Raw genomic sequence first — 18,504 nt, 5'->3', positions numbered from 1 at the left:
GGAAACAAAAAATCGACTGAGGCACCAAAATATTTCAGGCACCTGAGCCATGCATAGGTGCTTCCAAAACAGTTAATCAGATGTATCCCAGCAAGCGTAACAACATCCGTTGTAGCTAGTACACGCGCTCTCTACGTACTATGCATCTATATACAGGTCTACACAGGCGTGGAGAACAAGTCCTTGCCCAAGATGAGAAACATGACGACAGGAGTGCTGCAACCCATTGCAATGACCACACACGCGAGCCAAAGGAACGTTGCGGCAACGGTGAGGTAGACAGAAGTCGTCATGGACCCGACCATGGAGAGGCAAGCAATGACTGTGAGCCAGTGGCTCCACCCTACGACCTGGCGGGTCCTAAGGGCATCTCCAGCCGCGTCCCCATGAAGGCCTTCTCAGGCACTTTTTTTGCGTCAGCGCCGAAAAAACGGCCCAATCGCGTCCCAGGAGCTTGATTTTCGCCGGACTGGGCCGAAAACAGCACCGGCGGATCCAGGCCAAACCCGGCGCGCTGGGGGGCGCCCGGGGGCGCCGGGGCGAACTGTTTTGGCGTGAAAAAGCCGCGGGCCAGCCGCGTCAGGGACACGGCGGCTCGTCTTCCCCCAACTGCCTCGATTCCCGCGGGAAATCAATGGCAAGGCTGCCGCCGGTCAGCCTTGCCATTGATTCCTCACGGGCGGCGCGTCACGGGACGGCGCGCCGACGCCTCCCCTCCCTCGCACGCGTACACACGGGCGCGAAGCGGCTATAAAAGCCGGCGGTTCTCGCCGGTGCCCACACCAGACTCGCCCCTCGCCGCCGCCCAGCCCCTCTCTCTCCGTCTCCGTCTTCCTCTCCCGAGCGCCACCGGCAGCCTCTCTCTCTCTCCCTCTCTACCACCGCCGAGCCCGTCGCCATGGCAGAGTGCTTCCCCGGAGACGAGGCGGCGGCGAACGGTTTCGGCCGCCGTTCGCTCCGCGAACAGGAGCCCTGGCTCCTGTTCCAGGCGAACATCCCGGCGCCGCCGGACATGCGCGCCAGGCCGACGGGGTGGCGGCTCAGCGACGGGGGAGTGCCCGTTCCTCTGTTACCCGACGCCGTGGCGAAGCCCAGGTACTTCGCCGAGGAGGTCGAGGTCGCGCGCGCCTCCCTGACCGACGATGAGCGCTCCCTCCCCCAGTACGCCGGCGGCAATCACGCGGCTTGGGCGGCGTACTTCCAGCGTCGCCAGCAGCAGCGCCTGGCCTCCACCAACGGCGCGCCGGTGGTCGGCGGCGTGAAGAACAGCGAAGGGCGCCACCTGTGGTGGGGCGTCCCCGGCCGCACGCTGGATGGCGTGCTGGCGTACCTCGACGGCGGCAACAACTCGCCTTTGACCTATCCTGCGACGGGGTCCGCCCTGTCGCAACACCGACGCGCATGGGCGTCAAGGAGGTTCGCCTCCTCCTCGTCTTCCTCCTCTCGCTCATCTTCCCACTCCTCCGGTTCTCCGGCGCTTCTCGGCGTCAAGGCTGAGCCCGCGGCGAAGACGCCAATCGGTCGGCGCACTCGCAGCGTCGGCATCGTCATCAACGAGGGCGGCCGGCGCGCCTCCTCCTCGTCTGCTCCTTCGCGCTTCGTCAAGCCAAAGATGGAGCCGGGGCTGGCGCCGGTGAAGACGGAGCCGGGGCTGGCGCCGGTGAAGGTGGAGTTCGACGACGACGAGGCGGTCCTAGAATGGGCGCGCCAAGACTCCATTGCGATGGAGAAGGCGCGCCGGGAGAAGGAGAAGGAGCGCCAGTGCGCCGCCCTGCGCCGCTTAGAGGAGCGCCGATGCGGCCGCGATGAAGACGGGGTCGTCGTCTTATGCGACAGCGACGACAACGACGACGCGCCGCCGCCAGTCCGCCATGGCGACGCCGGGCAGGGGTCCAGCAGGGGCGCCCGCGTCAAGGAGGAGAAGGCCGACGACGACGATGGCGGCGACGACTTCAGCCCCTTTCTTTTTTAAATTAGGTTAATGTAATGAAAATGCGCGAATTTCACCGAAATTTGCCATGTTTGGCCGAAATTTAACTAGTTTTTATCATAACTTCGCCGAACGGTCTTTTTTTTTAATACGCGCCTGGGGGCGGCCCTGGGGCCGGCGGCTGGGGACCGACTCGCCCCCAGGGCCATTTTTTGCGCCGGCTTACCCCAGACGGCGCTTTTAGACGCCCCCTAAAGGGCCAACGGCTGGAGATGGTCTAAGACCCAGCTGCTCCCTTCTTGCCCAGATGAAGACAAAGACAAGGACGATTGACGTTAGCATTGCCAGGGTGTTGGCAATGATGAACACTTTGAATGTCATCCTGTGCGCCAGAAGAGCGGTACCGTTCTGCTGGTCGTACCCGCCAGGCATGGTGAAGGTGGAAGAGAAGGTCACCGTGGCGATGAGAGTTGCCACGAGGGTGTAGGTCCCCATGCATCCTTTGCTGTACGTACTGGCTGAAGTCCTTTGTTTCAGGGGGCAGCTGCTGCCCCTTGCATTTGATGGATTCTTCCTTCTTTAGAGCATCTCCAACAGGCGTCGAACGCGCCGCGCGCAAAAAACTGGTTTGCCGCGCGCCCATCGTCTGGTTTGGCGCGGCACGCAGAGCTAGCTGCAGCAGCCGCGCTAAAATGCAGCGTGCGCGCCGCTCTAGCAGCCCGTAAAAATGCAGCGCGCGCGACTCTCACACAAACAAAATATGCATTTCAAAACAGAAGCAAAAAGATCAAACACAAAAAAAATAAATCAAAATAAAAAGTTCAATTTCATTATTACAACTCAAACAAACAGTTTATCTTTCAATACAACAAATAGTGCAATAAACACAACAAATAGTTCAACAATACAATATCAAACGCACAAATCATGATGCTCTTTGTCGTCCATTCCATGCCCACCACTCCTCAATGAGATCCTTCTGAAGATCATTATGCGCTGCGGGACGTCGAATGGCATGATAGTGTTGGGGAACGTTGCAGAAAACAAAAATTTTCCTACGGTTTCACCAAGATCCATCTAGGAGTTCATGTAGCAACGAGTGATTGGATTACATCTACATACCTTTGTAGATCACGCGCGGAAGCGTTCAAAGAACGGGGATGAGGAAGTCGTACTCGACGTGATCCAAATCACCGGAGATCCTAGCGCCGAACGGACGGCACCTCCGCGTTCAACACACGTACGGTCAGCGTAATGTCTCCTCCTTCTTGATCCAGCAAGGGGAATGAGAGGTTGAGGAAGATGGCTCCAGCAGCAGCACGACGGCGTGGTGGTGATGGAGCTGTAGTACTCCGTCAGGGCTTCGCCAAGCTCTATGGAGGAGGAGGAGGTGTTGGAGAGGGAGAGGGAGGCGCCAGGGCTTAGGTGTGGCTGCCCTCCCTCCCCCCACTATATATAGGGCCAAGGGAGAGGGGGGCGCAGCCTTGGCCCTTCCTCCAAGGAAGGGTGCGGCCAGGGAGGAGTCCATCCTCCCCAAGGCACCTAGGAGGTGCCTTCCCCCTTTAGGACTCTTCCTTTCCCTTATCTCTTGGCGCATGGGCCTCTTGGGGCTGGTGCCCTTGGCCCATATAGGCCAAGGCGCACACCCCTACAGCCCATGTGGCCCCTCGGGGCAGGTGGACCCCCGGACCCCTTTCGGCACTCCCGGTACCGATAATGCGCGAAACCTTTCCGGCGACCAAAACAAGACTTCTCATATATAATTCTTTACCTCCGGACCATTTCGGAACTCCTCGTGACGTCCGGGATCTCATCCGGGACTCCGAACAACATTCGGGTTACTGCATATACATATCCCTACAACCCTAGCGTCACCGAACCTTAAGTGTGCAGACACTACGGGTTCGGGAGACATGTAGACATGACCGAGATCCCTCTCCGGTCAATAACCAACAGCGGGATCTGGATACCCATGTTGGCTCCCACATGCTCCTCGATGATCTCATCGGATGAACCACGATGTCGAGGATTCAAGCAACCCCGTATACAATTCCCTTCATCAAGCGGTATGTTACTTGCCCGAGATTCGATCGTCGGTATCCTAATACCTCGTTCAATCTCGTTACCGGCAAGCCACTTTACTCGTACCATAATGCATGATCCCGTGACCAGACACTTGGTCACTTTGAGCTCATAATGATGATGCATTACCGAGTGGGCCCAGTGATACCTCTCCGTCATACGGAGTGACAAATCCCAGTCTTGATCCGTGTCAACCCAACAGACACTTTCGGAGATACCCGTAGTATACCTTTATAGTCACCCAGTTACGTTGTGACGTTTGGTACACCCAAAGCACTCCTACGGTATCCGGGAGTTACACGATCTCATGGTCTAAGGAAAAGATACTTGACATTGGAAAACTCTAGCAAACGAACTATACGATCTTGTGCTATGTTTAGGATTGGGTCTTGTCCATCACATCATTCTCCTAATGATGTGATCTCGTTATCAATGACATTCAATGTCCATAGTCAGGAAGCCATGACTATCTGTTGATCAACGAGCTAGTCAACTAGAGGCTTATTAGGGACATGTTGGTGTCTATGTATTCACACATGTATTACGATTTCCGGATAACACAATTATAGCATGAATAAAAGACAATTATCATGAACAAGGAAATATAATAATAATCCTTTTATTATTGCCTCTAGGGCATATTTCCAACAGTCTCCCACTTGCACTAGAGGCAATAATCTAGTTACATTGTGATGAATCGAACACCCATGGAATTCTGGTGTTGATCATGTTTTGCTCTAGGGAGAGGTTTAGTCAACGGATCTGCTACATTCAGGTCCGTATGTACTTTACAAATATCTATGTCTCCATCTTGAACATTTTCACGAATGGAGTTGAAGCGACGCTTGATGTGCCTTGTCTTCTTGTGAAACCTGGGCTCCTTGGCAAGTGCAATTGCTCCAGTGTTGTCACAGAAGAGCTTGATCGGCCCCGACGCATTGGGTATGACTCCTAGGTCGGTGATGAACTCCTTCACCCAAATTGCTTCATGCGCTGCCTCCGAGGCTGCTATGTACTCCGCTTCACATGTAGATCCCGCCACGACGCTTTGCTTGCAACTGCACCAGCTTACTGCCCCACCATTCAAAATATACACGTATCCGGTTTGTGACTTAGAGTCATCCAGATCTGTGTCGAAGCTAGCGTCGACGTAACCTTTTACGACGAGCTCTTCGTCACCTCCATAAACGAGAAACATTTCCTTAGTCCTTTTCAGGTACTTCAGGATATTCTTGACCGCTGTCCAGTGTTCCTTGCCGGGATTACTTTGGTACTACCTACCAAACTTACGGCAAGGTTTACATCAGGTCTGGTACACAGCATGCCATACATAATAGAACCTATGGCTGAGGCATAGGGGATGACACTCGTCTCTTCTATATCTTCTGCCGTGGTCGGACATTGAGCTGAGCTCAATTTCACACCTTGCAACACAGGCAAGAACCCATTCTTAGACTGATCCATATTGAACTTCTTCAATATCTTATCAAGGTATGTGCTTTGTGAAAGACCTATGAGGCGTCTTGATCTATCTCTGTAGATCTTGATGCCTAATATATAAGCAGCTTCTCCAAGATCCTTCATTGAAAAACTCTTATTCAAGTAGGCTTTAATGCTGTCCAGAAGCTCTATATCATTTCCCATCAAAAGTATGTCATCTACATATAATATGAGAAATGCTACAGAGCTCCCACTCACTTTCTTGTAAACGCAGGCTTCTCCATAAGTCTGCGTAAACCCAAACGCTTTGATCATCTCATCAAAGCGAATGTTCCAACTCCGAGATGCTTGCACCAGCCCATAAATCGAGCGTTGGAGCTTGCACACCTTGTCAGCATTCTTAGGATCGACAAAACCTTCCGGCTGCATCATATACAATTCTTCCTTAAGGAAACCATTAAGGAATGCCGTTTTGACGTCCATTTGCCATATTTCATAATCATAGAATGCGGCAATCGCTAACATGATTCGGACGGACTTCAGCTTCGCTACCGGTGAGAAAGTCTCATCGTAGTCAACCCCTTGAACTTGTCGATAACCCTTAGCGACAAGCCGAGCTTTATAGATGGTCACATTACCATCCGCGTCTGTCTTCTTCTTAAAGATCCATTTATTTTCTATGGCTCGCCGTTCTACGGGCAAGTCAGTCAAAGTCCATACTTCGTTTTCATACATGGATCCTATCTCGGATTTCATGGCTTCCAGCCATTTGTCGGAATCCGGGCCCGCCATCGCTTCTTCATAGTTCGAAGGTTCACCGTTGTCTAACAACATGATTTCCAAGACAGGGTTGCCGTACCAATCTGGTGCGGAACGTGTCCTTGTGGACCTTCGAATTTCAGTAGGAGCTTGATCAGAAGTATGTTGATCATCATCATTAACTTCCTCTCTAGTCGGTGCAGGCACCTCAGGAACATTTTCTTGAGTTGCGCCATTTTCCGGTTCAAGAGGTAATACTTCATCAAGTTCTACTTTCCTCCCACTTACTTCTTTCGAGAGAAACTCCTTCTCTAGAAAGGATCCATTCTTGGCAACAAAGATCTTGCCTTCGGATCTGAGGTAGAAGGTATACCCAATAGTTTCTTTAGGGTATCCTATGAAGACGCATTTTTCCGACTTGGGTTCGAGCTTTTCAGGTTGAAGTTTCTTGACATAAGCATCGCATCCCCAAACTTTTAGAAACGACAGCTTAGGTTTCTTCCCAAACCATAATTCATACGGTGTCGTCTCAACGGATTTCGACGGAGCCCTATTTAAAGTGAATGCGGCAGTCTCTAAAGCATAGCCCCAAAAAGATAGCGGTAAATCGGTAAGAGACATCATAGATCGCACCATATCTAATAGAGTGTGATTACGACGTTCGGACACACCATTACGCTGAGGTGTTCCAGGCGGCGTGAGTTGTGAAACTATTCCACATTTTCTTAAGTGTGTGCCAAACTCGTGACTCAAGTATTCTCCTCCACGATCTGATCGCAGGAACTTGATTTTCTTGTCACGTTGATTCTCAACCTCACTCTGAAATTCCTTGAACTTTTCAAAGGTCTCAGACTTGTGTTTCATTAAGTAGACATACCCATATCTACTCAAGTCATCAGTGAGGGTGAGAACATAACGATAGCCACCGCGAGCCTCAACACTCATTGGACCGCACACATCAGTATGTATGATTTCCAATAAGTTGGTTGCTCGCTCCATTGTTCCCGAGAACGGAGTCTTGGTCATTTTACCCATGAGGCATGGTTCGCACGTGTCAAATGATTCGTAATCAAGAGACTCTAAAAGTCCATCAGCATGGAGCTTCTTCATGCGTTTGACACCTATGTGACCAAGGCGGCAGTGCCACAAGTATGTGAGACTATCATTATCAATCTTACATCTTTTGGTACTCACACTATGAACATGTGTAGCATTACGCTCGAGATTCATTAAGAATAAACTATTCACCATCGGAGCATGACCATAAAACATATCTCTCATATAAATAGGACAACCATTATTCTCGGATTTAAATGAGTAGCCATATCGAATTAAACGAGATCCTGATACAATGTTCATGCTCAAAGCTGGCACTAAATAACAATTATTAAGGTTTAAAACTAATCCCGAAGGTAAATGTAGAGGTAGCGTGCCGACGGCGATCACATTGACCTTGGAACCATTCCCGACGCGCATTGTCACCTCGTCCTTCGCCAGTCTCCGCTTATTCCGCGGCTCCTGTTTTGAGTTACAAACGTGAGCAACCGCGCCGGTATCAAATACCCATGAGCTACTACGAGTACTGGTAAGGTACACATCAATTACATGTATATCACATATACCTTTCGTTTTGCCGGCCTTCTTGTCCGCTAAGTATTTGCGGCAGTTCCGCTTCCAGTGACCACTTTCCTTGCAATAAAAGCACTCAGTCTCGGGCTTGGGTCCATTCTTTGGCTTCTTCCCGGTAGCTTGCTTGCCGGGCGCGGCAACTTCCTTGCCCTCCTTCTTGAAAGCTTTCTTTCCCTTTCCCTTCTTGAACTTAGTGGTTTTATTCACCATCAACACTTGATGTTCCTTTTTGACTTCTACCTCTGCTGATTTCAGCATTGCAAATACTTCAGGAATGGTCTTTTCCATCCCCTGCATATTGAAGTTCATCACAAAGCTCTTGTAGCTCGGTGGAAGAGACTGAAGGATTCTGTCAATGACCGCGTCATCCGGGAGATTAACTCCCAGCTGAGTCAAGCGGTTATGCAACCCAGACATAGTGCGTATGTGCTCACTGACAGAACTGTTTTCCTCCATCTTACAGCTGAAGAACTTGTCGGAGACTTGATATCTCTCGACCCGGGCATGAGCTTGGAAAACCATTTTCAGCTCTTCGAACATCTCATATGCTTCGTGTCTCTCAAAACGCTTTTTGAGCCCCGGCTCTAAGCTGTAAAGCATGCCGCACTGAACGAGGGAGTAGTCATCGGTACGTGCCTGCCAAGCGTTCATAACGTCTTGTTCTGCAGGGAGAACAGGTGCGTCACCTAGCGGTGCTTGTAGGACATAATCTTTCTTGGCAGCTATGAGGATGATCCTCAGGTTCCGGACCCAGTCCGTGTAGTTGCTGCCATCGTCTTTCAGCTTGGTTTTCTCTAGGAACGCGTTGAAGTTGAGGACTACGTTGGCCATTTGATCTACAAGACATATTGTAAAAAATTTAGACTAAGTTCATGATAATTAAGTTCATCTAATCAATTATTCAATGAACTCCCACTTAGATAGACATCCCTCCAGTAATCTAAGTATAACATGATCCGAGTTAACTAGGCCGTGTCCGATCATCACGTGAGACGGACTAGTCAACATCGGTGAACATCTTCATGTTGATCGTATCTTCTATACGACTCATGCTCGACCTTTTGGTCTTCTGTGTTCCGAGGCCATGTCTGTACATGCTAGGCTCGTCAAGTCAACCTAAGTGTTTGCATGTGTAAATCTGTCTTACACCCGTTGTATGTGAACGTTGGAATCTAACACCCGATCATCACGTGGTGCTTCGAAACAACGAACTGTCGCAACGGTGCACAGTTAGGGGGAACACTTTCTTGAAATTATTATGAGGGATCATCTTATTTACTACCGTCGTTCTAAGTAAACAAGATGCAGAAACATGATAAACATCACATGCAATCAAATAATAATAGTGACATGATATGGCCAATATCATATAGCTCCTTTGATCTCCATCTTGGGGCTCCATGATCATCTTGTCACCGGCATGACACCATGATCTCCATCATCATGATCTCCATCATCGTGTCTCCATGAAGTTGCTCGCCAACTATTACTTCTACTACTACGACTAACGCGTTTAGCAATAAAGTAAAGTAATTTACATGGCGTTTCTCAATGACACGCAGGTCATACAAAAAATAAAGACAACTCCTATGGCTCCTGCCGGTTGTCATACTCATCGACATGCAAGTCGTGATTCTTATTACAATAGCATGGACATCTCATACATCACATATATATCATTCATCATTCATCACAACTTTGGCCATATCACATTACAGAACACTTGCTGCAAAAACAAGTTAGACGTCCTCTAATTGTTGTTGCAAGTTTTTACGTGGCTGCTATAGGGTTCTAGCAAGAACGTTTTATTACCTACATGAAAGCCACAACGTGATTTGTCAACTTCTATTTACCCTTCATAAGGACCCTTTTCATCGAATCCGCTCCAACTAATGTGGGAGAGACAGACACCCGCCAGCCACCTTATGCAACTTGTGCATGTTAGTCGGTGGAACCGGTCTCACGTAAGCGTACGTGTAAGGTTGGTCCGGGCCGCTTCATCCCACAATACCATTGAAGCAAAATAAGACTAGTAGCGGCAAGAAAGTTGACAACATCTACGCCCACAACAAATTGTGTTCTACTCGTGCAAAAGGAACTACGCATAGACCTAGCTCATGATGCCACTGTTGGGGAACGTTGCAGAAAACAAAAATTTTCCTACGGTTTCACCAAGATCCATCTAGGAGTTCATCTAGCAACGAGTGATTGGATTACATCTACATAACTTTGTAGATCACGCGCGGAAGCGTTCAAAGAACGGGGATGAGGAAGTCGTACTCGACGTGATCCAAATCACCGGAGATCCTAGGGCCGAACGGACGGCACCTCCGCGTTCAACACACGTACGGTCAGCGTAACGTCTCCTCCTTCTTGATCCAGCAAGGGGAAGGAGAGGTTGAGGAAGATGGCTCCAGCAGCAGCACGACGGCGTGGTGGTGATGGAGCTGTAGTGCTCCGTCAGGGCTTCGCCAAGCTCTATGGAGGAGGAGGAGGTGTTGGAGAGGGAGAGGGAGGCGCCAGGGCTTAGGTGTGGCTGCCCTCCCTTCCTCCACTATATATAGGGCCAAGGGAGAGGGGGGGGCGCAGCTTTGGCCCTTCCTCCAAGGAAGGGTGCGGCCAGGGAGGAGTCCATCCTCCCAAGGCACCTAGGAGGTGCCTTCCCCCTTTAGGACTCTTCCTTTCCCTTATCTCTTGGCGCATGGGCCTCTTGGGGCTGGTGCCCTTGGCCCATATAGGCCAAGGCGCACACCCCTACAGCCCATGTGGCCCCCCGGGGCAGGTGGACCCCCTTGGTGGACCCCCGGACCCCTTTCGGCACTCCCGGTACAATACCGATAATGCGCGAAACCTTTCCGGCGACCAAAACAAGACTTCCCATATATAATTCTTTACCTCCGGACCATTTCGGAACTCCTCGTGACGTCCGGGATCTCATCCGGGACTCCGAACAACATTCGGGTTACTGCATATACATATCCCTACAACCCTAGCGTCACCGAACCTTAAGTGTGCAGACCTTACGGGTTCGGGAGACATGTAGACATGACCGAGATCCCTCTCCGGTCAATAACCAACAGCAGGATCTGGATACCCATGTTGGCTCCCACATGCTCCTCGATGATCTCATCGGATGAACCACGATGTCGAGGATTCAAGCAACCCCGTATACAATTCCCTTCGTCAACCGGTATGTTACTTGCCCGAGATTCGATCGTCGGTATCCCAATACCTCGTTCAATCTCGTTACCGGCAAGTCACTTTACTCGTACCGTAATGCATGATCCCGTGACCAGACACTTGGTCACTTTGAGCTCATAATGATGATGCATTACCGAGTGGGCCCAGTGATACCTCTCCGTCATACGGAGTGACAAATCCCAGTCTTGATCCGTGTCAACCCAACAGACACTTTCGGAGATACCCGTAGTATACCTTTATAGTCACCCAATTACGTCGTGACGTTTGGTACACCCAAAGCACTCCTACGGTATCCGGGAGTTACACGATCTCATGGTCTAAGGAAAAGATACTTGACATTGGAAAACTCTAGCAAACGAACTATACGATCTTGTGCTATGTTTAGGATTGGGTCTTGTCCATCACATCATTCTCCTAATGATGTGATCTCGTTATCAATGACATCCAATGTCCATAGTCAGGAAGCCATGACTATCTGTTGATCAACGAGCTAGTCAACTAGAGGCTTACTAGGGACATGTTGGTATCTATGTATTCACACATGTATTACGATTTCCGGATAACACAATTATAGCATGAATAAAAGACAATTATCATGAACAAGGAAATGTAATAATAATCCTTTTATTATTGCCTCTAGGGCATATTTCCAACAGATAGGAGGCAACAAAACGGGCCACCCTTTCAGCATTCCGTCGCACTCGCACCGGATGTCCCAAAAGCTCATACTGAGAGTAGTCTACATCTTGACCACGCTCATTCTCGATGATCATGTTATGCATGATCACACAAGCATGCATGATGTACCAAAGCATTTTCTGATTCCAAAATCTAGCCGGTCCTCTCACAATAGCAAATTGGCCTTGCAAAATCCCAAAAGCTCTCTCCACATCTTTTTAGCCGCCGCCTGAGCATTGTGGAAATCAAGTTCTTTCTTACCTTCTGGCTTTTTCAACGGCTTGACAAAGGTTTGCCACTTTGGATAGATGCCATCCGCTAGATAATAGCCATAGTTGTATGTACGGCCATTTGCTACAAACTGCACCGGTGGCAACTCCCCATTTGCAATCTTACTCATCAGTGGTGACCGGTTGACAACATTGATGTCATTCAAAGATCCAGGCATTCCGAAGAATGCATGCCAAATCCAAGTCTCTTGATCGGCCACCGCTTCAAGGATTATAGTGGAACCCTTTTTTTGGCCGTGGAATTGCCCATGCCATGCCTTTGGACAATTCTTCCAACTCCAATGCATGCAATCTATTGAGCCAAGCATGCCAGGAAAGCCGCAAGCTTTGTTCATCGCCAAAAGCCTTGCGACGTCTTCAGCGGTGGGAGATCTCAAATACTCCTCGCCAAACACTTGCACAATTCCGACTGCGAAGCGCTTGACACACATGATAGCTTGGCTCTAACCCATAGCCAAGTGATCATCAACTAGATCAGCCGGTATACCGTATGCCAACATACGCAACGCGGCTGTCACCTTCTGAAAGGTGCTATGCCCGAGCTCTCCGGCGGCATTCCTCCTTTGCTGAAAAAAGCGGTCATGGCTCGCTAGTTTCTCTGCAATGCGCCTGAACAACTCGGTGCTCATCCTAAACCGGCGACGAAAATACGACTCGGGGTATGTGGGATTCTTCGCAAAATAATGCCTGATCAATCTGTTGTGGGCATCGATCCTATCCCTCCAAAAATTTTGCCGACCCATAACCGAACCACCGTGTTTCGGTTTTTTATTAATATGCATAGCTAGGATCATTGCAAGATCCTCCTCCTCTTCCATATCAAATTCTTCTTCGGGACAATCATACGACGAACTCATCTACAATGTTGAATACTATGCTATAAATAAAAAACTACAATCAACATGCATGAAATTCATGGCTTTTGAGCAATACATACCTTCTAGGCGTTTTGTCGAACACCTAGCGGGCGCCGAGCGACAGCGAGCGCGCGGGCGCTGTTCGTCGGTGGACCAGCACGCGCGCGGGGCGGCGGGCCTAGAGGGGGGCCGGAGAAAGCGCGCGCGGGGCGGGGATAGGCCGGGGAAGCGCCGAAACGGTCGCCGGGTGGCGCGGTCGGCGGCGGCGGCGCGGGTGGAGGGGGGTGGGAGGTGCGAGCGAGCGCGCGAGAGTCCAGCACGCGGGAGCGGGCGCAGCAAATAAGCGGCGCGCGATTGCGTTTCGGCCCGCGCGCTGGACTACGTATGCCGCGCGTGCGGTTTTCGCGCGCCCGTTGGAGCAGCTCTTCCGGTTGCGCACGCGCTAAAAGGGGGATTGCGGGCGGGGATAGGCCGGGGAAGCGCCGGAACGGTCGCCCGGTGGCGCGGTCGGCGGCGGCGGCGCGGCTGGAGGGGGGGTGGGAGGTGCAAGCGAGCGCGCGAGAGTCCAGCACGCGGGAGCGGGCGCAGCAAATAAGCGGCGCGCGATTGCGTTTCGGCCCGCGCGCTGGACTACGTATGCCGCGCGCGCGGTTTTCGCGCGCCCGTTGGAGCAGCTCTTCCAGTTGCGCACGCGCTAAAAGGGGGATTTTGCGGCGCGGCGCTAGTTTGGCGCGCCTGTTGAAGATGCTCTTAGCTCCTTTCAGAAGTATACCTGCTGGAATGAATGATTACATACATATATCTGCATGAAGACATGACATGCAAGTGCTAACATACAACAGTGGGATATGCGGAAGAAAAAATGTACTCCCTTGGTCCCAAATTAAGTGACTCATCAACTTTGTACTAACTAATAGTATTAGTGGAGAGCGTTACCGTGATGCTATCCTCAGATACTGTATGCCTCTCGGTAATGCTCCGTGCGGTTTGGCCGTCCCTGTTGAGAACGCATGGGTTCACCCTGGGGTTCTTGAGCAGCACCAGGCCAAGCGCTGCTCGATTTAACGAGGCGGCCAGATGAAGCGGCGTGTTGCCTCCGTGGTCGACCCGGTTGATAATCTCCACGCCGCGCACGTACTTGAGCAGGCACCGCACCGGAGCACGTCCACTTTGTCGCTGTCGATGGCCACATGCAACGCGTTCCTGCCGATACTATCAACCATCTCCGTCACATCGGGGCACCGCGTCAGCATCTCTTTCATTGCCTCTGTTGAGCCGTGGTTGGCGGCGACGTGGAGCGGGGACATCAGCTTCCGATTCCTCCTGTAGGCGAGATCCGACTTCCGGTTGAGTAACAGCTTCACCAGGCGTGCGTTGTTCTTCTGCGCCGCGTAGTGCAGGAGGTTGTTCTCGCTCGAGTCCGTCAGCCCTATATCCAGGATCCACGTCACCTCCGGCAAAATCTCCACCACCCCTGCAGGGCAGCTTGGTCGCTAGTAAATTTGTACTATGTAATTCTACAACACCGACTGACGACATGGGGGAGCATATCAAAGACTTATACTTACGGGTGTGGCCGCCGAGGATGGCCTGGTGCAGGGGGGTGCCGGAGTCGGAAGGGTCATACCTCTCGTGGACCCAGGGCTGGCTGGCGATCTTGGCCACGACGTCGGCGAGGCCCTCCCGGGCGGCGATGTGCAGTGCAGCGGCGACAGCTTCTCCACGTTGAGCGCGTGGCTGCGGCCTGGCTCGGCGTCCAACAGCTTGAGCGCCATGGCACTCCTGCCGTGCTTCACCGCCGCGTGCAGCGGGGTGTCGCCGGCCTTGTTGGCCATTAACAGAGGGTGCGGATGCTCCGCAGGCAATGCGCCTTCGCCGCTGATAAGCAGATCCACCACGTCCAGCTGCGCCGCCCTGGCTGCCAGGTGGAGCGGCGTGTCGCCGTCGGCGTTCTTGCTGAAGAGCAGACTATCGTTCACGCCGAGGGCCTCCTGACGAGCTCGGCGGCGATGTGCAGCGCGGTGTTCCCCCGGGGGTCTTTGAACTAAGAATGCCGGGGCGCTCCGCCACCAGCTTCCTCACGGCATCTCCAGCCGCGTTCCTAGAAAGACCGCGCCGGTATCAAAAAAACGGTTCAGTCGCGTCCCTAGGAGCCCGATTTTCGTCGGCCTGGGCCGAAAACAGCACCGGCGGACCCAGGCGAACCCGGCGCGCTGGGGGCGCCCGGGGACGCCGGGGCGAACTGTTTTAACGCGAAACAGCCGCAGGCCCGCTGCGATGCGACACGGCGCCTCGTCTTCCCCAACGGCCTCGGTTCCCGCGGGGAATCAATGGCAAGGCTGCCGCCGGTCAGCCTTACCATTGATTCCTTACGCGCGGCGCGTCACGGGACCGACGCGCCGACACCTCCCCTCCCTCGCACGCGTACACGCGGGTGCAGCGCGGCTATATAGCCGGTGGCCTGCACTCGCCTGTGCACACACCAGCCCCGCCCCTCGCCGCCGCTCAGCTCCTCCCTCTCCCTACCTCTCCCGAGCGCCGCCGCCCAGCCCCTCCCTCTATCTCTCTACCTCTCCCGAGCCCGTCGCCATGGCGGAACGCTACCCCGGAGACGAGGCGGCGGCCAACGGCTTCGGCTGCCGTTCGCTCCGCGAACATGAGTCCTGGCTCCTGTTCCAGGTGAACATCCCGGCGCCGCTGGACATGCGCGCCGGGCTGACGGGGTGGAGGCTCAGCGCCGAGGGAGTGCCCATTCCCCGATTGCCCGACGCCGTGGCGAAGCCGAAGTACTTCGCCGAGGAAGTCGAGGTCGTGCATGCCTCCCTCACCGACGCCCAACTCTCCCTCCCCCAGTACGCCGCCGACAACCACGTGGCTTGGGCGGCGTATTTCGAGCGCCGCCAGCAGCAGCGCTTGGCGTCTACCAACGGTGCGCCGGTGGTCGGCGGCCGGCAGAACAGCGAGGGGCGCCACCTGTGGTGGGGCGTCCCCGGCCGCGACGAAGGCGGAGTCGTCGTCATCTGCGACAGCGACGACGACGATGCGCCGCCACCAATCCGCCATGGCGACGCCGGGCAGGGATCCAGCAGGGGCGCCCGCGTCAAGGAGGAGAAGGCCGACGACGACGATGGCGGCGACGGCGGCGACTTCAGCCAGTTTTTCCTTTAGATTAGTTTATGTATATGTGCTATGTAATGAAAATGCGCGAACCTCGCCAAAATGTGCCGAAATTTATCGTGTTTGGCCGAAATTTATCGTGTTTAAGCCGAACTTCGCCGAACCTCTTTTATTTTAAAACGTGCCTGGGGGCGGCCCTGGGGCCGGCGGCTAAGGACCAACTCGCCCCCAGGCCCAATTTTTGCGCCGGCTCACCCCCAGGCGGCGATTTTAGGCGCCCCCTGTGAAGCCAACGGCTGGAGATGCCCTCAGGCTTGCCACGCCCCCCTGCGCCGCCGCCTTGTGCAACGATGGGTCCATCCTACCTAGTAGCTTCTACTCTTTTTCTTCTTGTCTGCAACCTCGATCGTGGAGACAGATCGAGCACCTGAGCTGATTGATCACGTGAATGAATGAAGAAGAAGCTTTAAAAGAAGTTGTGCCGGACACCGGCTAGATTCCTTGCTTCCTACCTCAATTTGGAATTGATTAATTCAATTCACTGCAGCTAGATCCGTTGCTCCCACGCTCGTGCTACCGACTTGTTCTTTGCTGCAATTGTCACGCCAGAAGGCCAGGAATCAAGGACAACGTAAATGATTGAACCAAGCATGGTACAAACACACAGCAAAATTGGGATGGGCTTTTATTTAATATAATATAGTTGTAACTGCATAAAAGTGCAAATTAAGCAAACCTGTACAAATGCATGAAAAAGTTCCAATGTTTCAAAAAACAAACAACTCACAGAAAAGGAAAGAATAATTTGCAATGCATAGAAATGCAGTTAATGATTAAGTTTTGAGCATTCTCTCCCCTGATCATCAGGGAAGAACAAAAAGGAAATTCCAAACAATAATACTACAACAACTTTGACCGCGAAATTCAAGTCCGCGAATTGTGTCATCTACAGAGATTTTACCAAACTAATCAGTAGTCTTAACATATAAATACAAAATTACAGCTCACGTTTAGGCTCAAGCAACATACTACACGTGGAAAAGAGTCCCTCAAATGCCCAGCAGCGGACAGTTTGTTATATTTGTGTCGAGTATATTTGTACGCAAGGGGTTACGTGGACTAGGAGTTTGGATATTTTGATCGACCTGCGGCGCACCCCCTCCTTTCGCCGCCGCCTCGACCTGTTGGTGGGCAAAGCCGGCCAGCTCTGGCGGCGGGGGGGGGGGGGGGGGGGTCCGAGCGCGGGCCGTCTGGATCTGGCTCGGGGAGCGGCGGCTACGCCTGGCGGAGAAGGCACGGGCTGTGTGCGACGGCGTGGAGGGGCTGCAACGGTGGGGGTGCATGGTGGACTCTGGCGGCGGTGGACCTAGGACGGTTTGGATCTTCTGTGGCAGGGGTCTCGGCGGCTTGCGCATGGCGGTGGCCGGGCGTTGGCTCGCCACAGGTGGTGGATAGCTCCGGCGGTTGTCTCCTGCGGCGTCTCCCTCTGGTGGTGGTGGTGGACATGCTGCCCTCCGGTCAGATCCGGCCTTAGCTGGATCCTGGCAGCGGCAGGGGACGCGGGATGCGGTCGGCGCGGGTTGGCTGCGTGGTGGTCGGTGGGGCAGGTGATTACAGGTGGCCGTTGCGGTGGTGCGGGCTGGTCGAGCTCATGGCGTCGCAGATCTGGCGGATGGGCTCTTGTTGGGGGCACAGGATGGTGGTGGCGATCTCCCCGCTCTTGAGAGCGAGCCGGCGGCGGGGGGCTGGGCGGGTGTCGGCCAGGATGCCAAGCGTGTCGCACGCGCGACGGCGGTGGCTCTGTCCTAGGGTCCGCGCACGGGTGGGCTAGGTTAGGTCCCGCGGTTGGGTTGGCCCAGGTGGCGCACATGCTCCTCCCGGCTGCGGTGGTCGGTGGCGGAGCTCGGGTCTCTGCTATCTTGTCAGGCGGATCTGTGCCGGTGACCACGGTTGAGGTGTCGCGCGAGCGGGATCGACAGTGGACGTCGGTAGTCACAGTGTTGCATCCCTCCAGTCCACATGGACTTGCTGGGGACACAGGTGTGGACGCCCCCTACTATGGGAGAATCGACCCAGATCCCATGACTGATGATGGGCTAGGAATGAAAGGAGGCCCCTCTCTTTCCTCCTTCCGAGGTTGGTGCTCTGTGATATGCACGGATGGTGGTGGCTTGGACGTGGATGCAAGAGCGGCCGCTTCGGATGGCGGTCCGCATGGTTGGCTCCCCGACGGGCACCATGTCAGTGGTGGTAGCCCCCTCTTGGTCCTTTAGGCGGCACGAGGGTGGGAGTGGGTGGCTCAGAAGCTCTCCCTGTCCGTGGCAGTGGCGTCGCCTTGATTCGGACCTTGGGAGCTGAGCTCGTTATGCCTGTCCTGAAGACCTTGTGGTGGCATGAAGGAGCTGCCGAGCGAAAGCTCTGTGCTTTGTCTCCGATGATGATGACACTTGTGAGCACCGCTATCTTCCTGAAGACGTCATCATGGTGTTCCCCTTCGTGCCAGGATTCCGGGTGAAGAACC

General features: G+C 53.3%; 1 pseudogene; it reads right to left on the bottom strand.

The window, feature by feature from the left end:
* Positions 1 to 158: 158 nt before the first annotated feature.
* On the bottom strand, positions 159 to 16,343 carry LOC147974111 (protein ACCELERATED CELL DEATH 6-like; annotated as a pseudogene).
* Positions 16,344 to 18,504: the final 2,161 nt, after the last annotated feature.

Source organism: Triticum urartu, chromosome 5A (genome assembly GCF_056163025.1).
Source record: "Triticum urartu cultivar PI428250 chromosome 5A, HENAU_Tu73, whole genome shotgun sequence".
NCBI classification, from domain to species: domain Eukaryota; kingdom Viridiplantae; phylum Streptophyta; class Magnoliopsida; order Poales; family Poaceae; genus Triticum; species Triticum urartu.
This window is presented reverse-complemented; position numbering and strand designations above follow the sequence as displayed.